Source organism: Abramis brama (genome assembly GCF_963993115.1).
Source record: "Abramis brama genome assembly, contig: SCAFFOLD_117, whole genome shotgun sequence".
In the NCBI taxonomy this organism is placed as follows: Eukaryota; Metazoa; Chordata; class Actinopteri; order Cypriniformes; family Leuciscidae; genus Abramis; species Abramis brama.
Window position 1 is genome coordinate 36919 of NW_028155908.1, and position 11610 is coordinate 48528.

General features: G+C 36.8%; 1 pseudogene across 1 annotated transcript; it reads right to left on the minus strand.

Moving 5' to 3' along the window:
- Positions 1-3667: 3667 nt before the first annotated feature.
- LOC311077296 (putative nuclease HARBI1) lies at positions 3668-4680 on the minus strand (annotated as a pseudogene). Its single transcript has one exon. The product of its transcript is annotated as a putative nuclease HARBI1 (transcript).
- Positions 4681-11610: the final 6930 nt, after the last annotated feature.

Consider the following 11610-nt stretch of genomic DNA (forward strand, 5'->3'; position numbering starts at 1 on the left):
AAATAATATAAAAAATACACTAAAAATGTTGTTTTTTGGCGTGAGAATATGGATACAGTATTGTGAGGTAAACTATTGCAATGCTTCCAAATAACAATTCCCCCAGTCCTAGCACTTACTGGTCTAGGGCCCTGTTTCACAGACAGGGCTTAGATTAAGCCAGGACTAGGGCTTAGTTCAATTAGGGCATTTTAGTAGCTTTTATAAACATGCCGTAGAAAAAAAAAGAAAGAAGAAAAACATTACTGGTGTGCATCTCGAGACAAAACAATGCACTGACATATTTTAAGATATATCAGTGCAAGTTGCTTTCAGTTAAAGCAGCTCAAACATGCATTTTAGTATAGGACTAGGCTTAAGCTTTGAAACCGGGAGTAGAAGTGGAAAACTAGTCTCAGACTATACACCAGAGTCATGCTTATATGTACAGGATACAGTTTAAGTATTGTGGCTGTACTTTTATAACAGTATTTATTTTAATGTTTACTCCCTGAATGGCCTTTGTATGCTACTGTTTAAAACTGAGGGATGAATCGAAATTATTCTCTGTACTAATGTACATTGATACAAATTTGGTTGATAGAGCTTACTGCTATTGAAGCCCATTCCTTTAATGAGCCGTGTGGTATGAAACAGACTTGGTATTAGTTACCTCACACAATCTCAATAATATCATATTTATGGTGTGTATTATTGAGTTCGTAATGATATTTTCTGTCTCTTGTGCAGAATGATAAAGCAGAACACTGATTCGTTTTATAGCCAGTCAATTGGGGGAATCAATGTTTGTTGAATCATTTGAGTTATTGGAGCTGTGTTGGTGTAATGCTTTTATAGTGTGTCTATAGAATTGTATCTGTTGCAGCACATAATAAACCCATGGCAAGTGATTTTATGTTTCTCAAGGGCACATAAGTCCAAACATCTGTTATATCGTCTTATGTGCAATACACAGGCAAATTTATGTTTCTGCTGGTCGGTGACCACACTCCAGACACTTTGTCTCCATGCGATGGTGCTCTTGATGAATTCATTAGGCTACACAAAAGTAATTTGTGTCTCAAGAAGCAAATACATTACCAACCAAACAAAAAAACGAATATTGTTTGCATGAGTGTTTTCACGAATCACTCTCTCGCTATTCAGCTAATTATTTTGGAGTTAATTACTTAAAATGCAATTTATCATTGTGCAGTGGTGGCATGGTGGCTCAGTGGGTAGCACTGTCGCCTCACAGCAAGAAGGTCCCCAGTTTGGCTTTGAGCCAGGAGGCCTTTCTGTGTGGAGTTTGCATGTTCTCCCTGTGTCAGCATGGGTTTCCCCCACAGTCCAAAGATATACAGGTTAGGTGTGTGTGTCAGGAAGGGCGTCCGATGTAAAACCTGAGCCAAATCGAGTGTGTGAAGCGGACCCTGCAAATGAGAGGGGATATAACGCTAAGAAAGAGAGAGCAATTTATCATTGTGCAAAAAAAAAATCATTTTGTGCTTTTGTTTCAGGTTGTTATGTTGTAATGATAAATATAGTGGTAGAATTGTGTGTATTACCAAAGTCCCTTTAAGGCAAGTCGTTTCACTCGGCGGCCATCTTTAAAACTCCTCTCAGGCAGCTATTTCAGTCATACAAGTACAGCTCCTATCTCTTTGAAAGGGGAAACATCAAATTCTCCAAAGCTGTTCACCAAGCTTACGATTACATTTCATTTGTAATCACCAATGAAATATGACAACAACTGCCTCATAAATTATGTTTCTAAACGCTCAAATCATCACAAAAATTTTTTGTTTTAGGCTGGACCAGCCAATGGCGCATATAAGACTGTTTCTATAGCATCCGGAGCATCTAAAGGCAGGTGCAGTGACGCAATGACATTACCAACGCTTCCAAACGAACCCCTGATATATGAACGCAAAACGGATCAAAAACATCTAAATGAACCAAAAACATGACGTGATGTCACAAGATGTGACCCTAAAAAGGACAGAATGCTAAAGCATACCTGTTTTTTCTTGTCAAAGGAGCTACGTTGCCCATTACAGTTTATTACAGGCATCAGAACGGCGTCTCCCTGCAGCAGATGTACGTACATACAACAAGCGTACATACAACAAGCGTACAAACTTTAGCGTAACGCAATTGGTCACGAGACATACGAGAGCCAATGCCATTTCACAATCAAAGCGGACATAATGCTTCTTCTGGCGGCGATTTTTGAATGTGTCAGGATCTTTATGAGCTTTATGGCAGTGATCACTTTTGAGTCTGTTCCTCACACGAATCAACCGTTTGCCCTCGGAACTCTTGGAATATTTTTACTTTTTGAATAAATTGTGACTGTAGTCTTATCTGCCTGTTATATAATGGGGCGGTTTCCCGGACCAAGATTAAATTAAGACAGGAGTAGGCCTTAATTTGGAATAGTTAATCATGTCTTAAAAAATGGCTTTCTGAAACACAGATTAAGTACAGATTACTAACACCTGGACTATGGAGTCCTCAACTAAAATACACTCGATTAATTTAATACCACCTGTGCAAATCAGGATTAGCTGGATTGAGGTTGCCTATAAAACATGGAACGAACCAAGAAAAGGTTAAAATTGCATGCAACTGAGAAGCAAATGGCAATGGAAGTTGAAAAGAGAGTGCGATCAAAGAACTTTTCTGAACATGAGGAAAGTCTTTTAAAGCAAATAGTTTCGAGACATCCTGTTATCGAAGATAAACTGCACACATCAGCTGTTGAATCAAAGAAAAGGAATGCCTGGACATCTATTTGTAATGAATTTAATGCAAATGAACACACATCTACAAGAACAATACAACAACTTCAGGTAAGAATCATTAGTTTTATTATGGCTTTTTAAAATCACTGTTGTATTTATAATAGTTATTTAATACAGGTGTTGTGGAAAAATATCAAAATAAATCTAAAAAAAAAACGTTGCTGAAGCTCGAAGAGAGAGGTTTAAGACTGGCGGAGGACCTCCAAATAAAGACTGTGATGTGTTGGATGAGTTACTGACAGGAATACGGGAGAATCAGCAACCTTTGGAGAATATACCAGATGATGACCATCTGGACAGTTCAGATGATGGATCACATGCACCTATATTAAGTATTTGAATTTGATTTTGGCTTTTGTTTCTCTCCTCTCAAACTTCTATTTGCTGATGATGTGAAACATTTTCCCATTTAATCTGTATTTATTTGACCATACATGAACTGTTCATGTTTCAAGGAGAAGGTCAAAACAGAACTGAAGAATTGGAAAGCAGCTTACCCTCCACATCCTCAGAAGCAAGGGTGGCAATGTCTGCCAGTACTGGTAACCAGAAGAAAAGACTCACTGTTCATGAAAAGTTGGCTAATGATTTTCATGAACATAAATTGAAGTATCTTAAGGAGGAGCATGACATGAAGATGAAGATACTACAAGTAGAACTGGAGATAAAGATGAAGGAGAGAGAGATGCAACAGGCTCAAATGTCACATCAGTACATGAATCTGTGAAATAAATATTGTTTTATTAAGAAAAGATGGATGTTGTGGTGGTTTCAGTAACATACAAGACCAAAAAGTTGTACACTTTTAACAAATATTTGGTTTTATTATTACATGTATCAGATCTGAACAGAGGGTTGAAAGTTAAATAATGTAAAAAGATCTATTTAAAGTGGCACAATGCAAAAGCATCCCTGTATGCAAGTCCTTCTCTGTGGTTTGTTGTAAATGGTGGCAAATCTGGATTGTCATCCTCTTCTATTGGGGGATCTGGGCATCCCTGCTTTTTTAGGTAATTGTGAAGAACAGCTGTTGCAATGATGACAGTGCAGCATCTACTTGGTTTGAATCTGAGTGTTTTCCTAAGGCACTGAAAATGACTCCTCCAAACAAGCGCTCGACTAAACCCCTTGTGGGCATATGAGCCTGGTTGTAGCGCAGTTGTTCAGCTGTTGTTGGGTGCAAGTATGGCGTAAACAAGAAATCCTTCTGAGCATACCCACTGTCACCAAGCAAAATTCCATTATGATCTCTTCTTTCAAATTGAGTATACAGAGATGAGTTGAGGAAAATTCGGGAATCATGAGTTGCACCTTTCCACCGTGCAACAATGTTTGAAAACTCTAACTGGGGAGTGCATACACCTTGGACATTTATGGAAAACCAGTTCTTTCGGTTCCTGTATTCCTCAGCATCTGGAGTAGAGGGACGCTTAATGGGAATATGGGTTCCATCTATGCAACCTATGACTCCTGGGAAATTTCCATATTCATAGAATAGTACCTTGTAGTTTGCCTGGGTTCTAGCATCAGGGAAGTTTATGTAATGTGCTTTTAATTCACAAATGGCCCTGCACACTCTGTGAATGACTTTACATAATGTTGGTTCACTGACACCACATAAATCCCCAGTTTCTCGATGAAAGGTGCAACATGCCAAGAACCTTAAAGTTATGAGCACCTGGAGACAAACTGGAATAGGCTGTCTTCTTTGGGTCACAGATGAAAGCCTGGGTTCTAAGAGTGAAATTATCTCCACTGCATTTACTTTATGCATGCGGAAACGATCTCGAAAACTTATTTCATCAAAACGTTGCAATGGGTCACTTCTGTCTGCAAGAACTTGCCTGGCTGGTGGAAAGCGCTGATCATCATTGACATAGTCCAAGTAATTCATGTGTCCTCCAAATGAAATTAATCTGAAGTTAAACCTGCCTCCTGGTAGGTTTAATTTAAGCCTCAATTTAGTCCTGAAGTTGCTCTAGTCTTCCTCCAGGAAATTAGCCTATTAAATTCTGGACTAGACTTAGACTTTTTAAAACCATGACAGAGAAAGCACATTTCTGTTAATCTGATTTAAATGGCCATTTTAGTCTAGGACTAGGCTTAATCTTGGTCCGGGAAATCACCCCAATGTGTTTTATATTGTATAAATGGGTAGGTTTAGGTTTGCATGCTCAAACATGTATAAATAGTAAATAAAAGATAGTGTAGATAAAAAAAAATAATAATAATAAAAATTTGAATACAATATGCTGGTGGATTGAAATGAAAATCAAACCCCAACATATATGTCATAATAGCAAAATTATACACCAATATATATTTCATCATGGTGATTAAAATTCCCATGTGCATCGTGTCCGTATTGATGGCAAAGGTTTCTTATTGAAAGCAATGGAGTACCCTGCATGTCGAAAAACGGTGTACCCTGTCCATTAAAAAGTGACACAGAGAGGTCACCAAAGCATCAATATGCGACGAGTTGGGAGTGAGAATGTGTTAGCCTTTGAGATGAATGCTAATGGAAAGCTTCCACCAGATATTGATGTAAAACCATAATAATTAAAATCCCTAATTGATATTAAACTAAGAACCCTGCTATTACATGAGGCTTAATTTACTGCGGTCATGAGTGTGTGAACACTTTTAAAAACCAGAGAAATGTTGGTTAATGTTTCCTGTGTTGGTAAAATTAATTGGTTTGAACGGCATTACAAGTTTAAGATCAAGGGGTCTTGGAGTCAAATCATCCCCCAGTCTAAAGTATGCATAATTAAAAACTCTTTCATTGCACTATACTGCTATTAGTATGTATTTTTGATGCCTGTAATTAGCAGAAACGTAACAGACATGGAATATAAATGAGGACTACATGCAACTGGGGCTAGCGATCTCTTAGTGGAATTACAGCCTAATGTGATGTTTTTCTTTTTTTTCTTCCTGATCTGGCATATCTCATTAACGTGATTTGTTCCTCATCATCAGGAAAGTATTCGTCATTTTACTATTGCAATTCATTTCATCTCTTTTCTTTTTCTCTCTGATATTAGTTCCACACATTATAAATTGCTTCACTCCCATCGTACTCTTGTGTACCACGACAGGGAGTTCAAATCAAATCAAATCAAATCCAAAGATGTATGAGGGATAATTTAGTTCTTTTCAAAATGCATACCTTTGTTTACATATACGCTTGATTATTCTGAAACAAGATTCATTTTCTGTGAAGAAAACCATTTCCTGTCAAGATCAAAAGAGAAACTGGATTGCATTGAACTTGTGTATTACATAAGGACATTTTTTTTGTAGCCATATGCCAGTGAAGAATGGAAACTCACTTTTGTGTTCAAGCAGGCTTTATTGTCATGAGCGTCATCGTCTCTTCAATACAAACTAGTATTTTTTTTTTTTTTTTATATATTACTTTTGGAAACTGTACTCAAACTGAAGCAGCACTGTTTTCTTTCTTCTGTTTTCCAGGCATGAATGCCCTGGGCATAAATGTAGAATAGAAGAAATCTAACGGCTGCATTTTAAAAGATTTGGTCACATACTAGGATTATTTTTATTCAATATTTTATTTAATTTCAGTTTGACTGCTCTGGGTATTTTTGCCTTTTTATTTTATTTTATTATTTTATTTGATCTATTTATTTATTTATTTATTTTTAATTAAATTAAATTAAATTATTTTATTTTATGACATACTACACGATTATTTTTATTTATTATTTTATTTCATTTCAGTTTGACTGCTCTGATGGGTATTTTTATGGTATTTTTGCCTTTTATTTTGTTTTATTTTGTTTTTTATATATATATATTTCATTTTACTTTTCATTTTTATTATTTTATTTTATTTTATATTTCATTTTATTTCATTATTTTATGATATACTACATGATTATTGTTTTTTTATTATATTATTATTTTATCTATTTAATATTTTTTTTATTATTTTATTTTATTTTATTATTTTATGATATACTACAGGATTATTTTATTTATTATTTTATTTCATTTCAGTTTCACTGCTTTGCGAATTTTTTATGCCATTTTTGCCTTTTTATTTTATAATTTTATTTTATCTATTTAATTTATTTTTTTATTTTTTATTATTCAATTTTATTTTATTTTATTTCATTTCAGTTTGTCTGCTCAGGGTATGTTTTACCTTTTTTTCAGCTGTGGGTACTTCAGTGTCATTGTTGTGTCATTTTTTATTTATGTATCTAATTTACAATAAGTTTAGACAAACAGATCTTAAACTCTGAGATAGAAGAAATAAAACAAAGAAAAAAAAGTCACTCTTCACCTTGCAGCATTTGTATTTTTTAAACAGCATAGTACAGTATTGCATAAAGGACACAGATAGAGCATGTGAAGTGTGACCTCCTAGTGTGAATCTCAGGGTCAGTACACCAACTGCCACTCATAACATTTCATCCTGACTGCATGAGCTTCTGATTGATACCTTCACGGACAACTGAGACATAGACTAACATGTAAAATAAAGATGAAGCTTTAAGGGGAAGTTTGGCTTGTGGAACACCACACGCTGCGAATACACACCATTTCCTGGTATGACTTGGGAAATGCCAGTAGCACTATCAGTCAGACTGCCTTCCAGTTCGAATGATGGCCGAAGAATACCGCCGTTTGACGTGCAAGTTAAATCTGAATCTAAATTGACTCCAAATTAACGATTAATTTCCCAAGGTATTCACTAATAGAACATAATAGATTGTTTGATAAATGAATCACTGGTTGATGAAAATGAGCTCATCAAAATGCAAAAACCAGACATTCTCACACGCAGACAATCTCACGCAGACACACTGATCATTTCTGTTAAATACTAGAAATACACTTCATAACCTAATGTTCACTCTAATGAGCTCGAACTGTTTAGTTTAGTTTTTTTTTTCCAATTAATTTCTTTAGTATTCTTGTTAACACTCCGGGGATAATAATTTGATATCCCGTGCTCTTTGTGATTCAGGAAATGTCGGTTTTCAGTGACATCAGTGATTCTTGCAAAGAGATTAGGCTCATAGATAAAGCACTTAACGGTGCATGAAGCGAAGTAGCTTTGCAAATTAAAATTTTCATTACATGTGGATGGAGGCTTGACAGAACTTGCAGATTTCTTGTCACTTCCTGACTGTCAAGTAGGGCTAAATTAAATTGTTTTTTTCTATAGTGACTTAATCTTAATGGCACTTGCATCTCACAGAATTAAACTGGATTTATTGAATTTGAATGCTGGTTTGTGCGTCTATCATTTGATGTACATATTTGAATTTGAGTTCATTCACGCCAGCAGACTTGTTTTGTATGATAAACACAATCTATTTGCTTGTCAAACATCTTTAGTCACGAGGAAGCAGTCATTTGAAGGACATTGGTTTCAAACATGATGCATTTATTTATTTTTCCCTGGGTACACATATTCAAATGTTGGTTGAAGGGCTGATTATTTCCATTCATGTTCAGGATATGCCTGCATCTCTGAGCATCATGGCTGTCCTGGCAGATGCTTTTAACCTGCTAATTGCATTAAGGAGCTTTATGAGCATGTTAGTTTGGAGGGATGTGCAGTTATGCTGAGCCTCCTCATCAAAAACATGACTTAATTCTTAAAAGCACATTAATGTTTTGTTGTTGTTGTTGCTGCTGTTTGCAAATAAATACATGATAGTCATCCATTTCAGAAAAAAAAAAGAAAAAAAAAATATCTCATGCGGCAAAGCTGCAGACAGGTATGATAATGTGTTTTTGTCACTGAAAAGTGCCATGCATCCTTCATTTGCAATGTTTTACACACGTCTCATGAAAATTTGAGTGCTATAATCGGATCCCCGGTGCATCTACCAACCCAGAAAACGTGAAAAGTGACAACCCAGTAACTTTGTTTTTGATAGCCTTTCTCTGCAAGCATGTCAGAAAATAAGCAGATCAGATTTCACTCCCCTTCTGACGGAAGTATTCTTATAATATTACCGGCCCTTAATCTACACGTTTTCGGCGAGACCATTACAGTGTAACCAGTTCTATTACAATGGTAAAAGTTCGAGCAAAGCATGCAGACTTTTCTGTCGTTGGCTGCACAGACGAGCACAGAACACTATTTGACCAAAAAATGTCATATAAAGACCTCAGGGACAGAGATGGGAAGTAACAAAGTACAAATATTTTATGTACTCAAGTAGATTTTTCTGATATTTTTACTTTAGGGAAGAGCCGGGACAGTTGAAACACTTTTCAGATAAATGTCGTTTTCTAAGATAAGGTTACAGATAGATTTTTTATTTTTTTGTGATCAACAACTCACATATGTGTTCTCTTAGTATCATGTGTTATTCGGTACAAATATAGAATGATTTAAAGGGATACTTCATGATTTAGCATTAAGCTTTGTATTAGTAGAAAACCTGTAGTATTTTCGAATTACTGTGCTTTCCACCCTCATATCCCCCTGAGACGAGAGATTTATGTATTTTTTGTCTGGAAAAAATCCTCCGATGACGCAAAAATAGTTTTTGGCCAGAGGCTAAAGACTACAGCCAGTAGTAGGGGCTGTCCCGCATGTTTTCAACCCAGAGGGTGGGATCTCACTCACAGAATGTACACATTGTGTCAGCAGCCATCTTTTTTTGGAAGCTAAGCTAGCAGGCTCTTGTTCTGTGGAGAAAGCTGAGTAGTAGGAGAAAGCTGAGTAGTAGGGGTTACCATCCTCTTTTTCCCAGACATGTCCGGCCGTCGAGATCGTCCAAAATGTCTGGGATTCAGCTTTTGCTTTCTGCAGTCGCCATTCATTGTTTACATGCACACCTTTTGTTTCAATCTAACTGAATTCATTCCGATTGGGGAATTTGAATCTAGTGTTTACATGAACGCTAAACAAGTGATCGGTTGATGTGCGTTTTAACATTGCTAAGAAAATTCCCGCTCCTCCGTGAGAGATACGAGACCGGTGCGTCTCATCAGTAATCACGCCACCGGCCTCTCATTGTTCTCCCACGGCCCTCAGTCTCGTCCTGCTCGCCACAGTAAACATAATGAATGGCGACTGTAGAACAAAAGCCAAATCCCGGACATTTTGAGCGATCTCGAAATCCCGGGCAGACTCATAACGGAGACTCACTAGCCTAGTCTTGTTGTTTAACTACACGCTCTTACTGGTAGGCGTGGCTTGGGAGTGGCCTCGTAGAGCAGCGAAGCAAGTGCATTCTGGGAGTTGTTGTCTTTCATCCACATAAGCCAAAAATACATTTTCTGGCTTTTCTACGGTGGCCGAGAGAGCTCAACGCGCTGCAACTGAAGAAAACACATGCAAATAGAAAAAACACCCGCAAATTAAGAAAATCTTCATCAGTTTCACAACACAACCAAATACAGAAAAGCGCTGCAAAAGTTCACAACACAACCAAATACAGAAACGCGCTGCCAAAGTTCACAACACAAACAAATACAGAAACGCGCTGCAAATAGGACAGAACACAACGGAAATGTTTCCGGGGAACCCAATAAGTGACGGACGGACGGCTGGGACTCAGCTCTCCCCTACTTTACTATTTATTTTTGTTCCCACTTTTTACTCTTACGCCTTACATTTTTAACACGAATATCGGTACTTTCTACTCCTTACATTTTACAAAATTGGCTCTTTACTTTAGTTTCAAATTATTTCAGTGGAGTTACCGTTATTATTTTTCACGTCATCAACCCTTTGCAGGGAGTTTGATTGACAGGTGATCTGACCAATCATAATCCACCATCCGCCATTTTGTCCGACAAAGCAGTCAGGAGAGTTAGTAGATTAACATTGGAGGATTTAAACTTGAAAAACGAAGTGTACCGACATCTTTCCGCGGTTAAAACAACATTCCTTCTTATGTTCATTCATGTTTATTTGATGCTATAAATTAACTAGAAGGAAGAGATGATCGGTTCACAAGCAGCTTTAACTGATCGATCTGTCAGACACATTACACAAAACGGTATTTGTTTAAATTTCTTTCAAAAATTACTAAATTTGAAAGGTGAGACTTTGTTTCATAAAAAAAAATAACCTGGTCTGTCCTGTCTGTCAGTGTGTTGCCAGTGTCCTCTCTGCTCCGCGATGTATTTTTCATAGCGTGAGAATGGCGTCGCTTATCGGACATAGCAACGGTAACTAAAGGGGGCGGGTCTTTGCGAACGGTCAATTGGATGGGAATATACGTTGCACTTAACGCACCACTACAAGACGACTCGACAGATTTGGCGCCATTCATTCGCGCCAAATCATTACATACATGTAGATTCCTTTAAATGTTAAGTTGAAGATTAAAAAAGAGAAAATGGATCTGTGAATTCTCACAGAATCACAATTTAATTCATATCTTGCTACTCAGTCAGAATCTTATTAACCTGGAGTCCCAGTCTGTCACAGTAATCATATAGGCTATGTGATGTTTTAGGCCTATTGGCAGATATCCATTTAAAATGTAGGAAAGGGCATATAAAGAACCTTTTTTCCAAATCCACTTAAGTTTCTCAGCTTGCACTCTAGTAACATTTGTGTGGTCCAGGTAGCTTATTTGCATAAAAAATGGTTGTCATTCGCAAGGCTACTTTTACTTTTATACTTTAAATTTCCAAGCCTGTACTTTTACTTGAGTAAAGAAGTTAAATCAGTACTTCTACTTTTAACAGAATACTTTTTAACACAAGTGTCTGTACTTCTACTTGAGTACGGGAAGTGAGTACTTTTGCCATCTCTGCTCAGGGAACTGTGTCAACTTGTGTAAAAGTTAAACATGACGGTACAGGCAAGTCG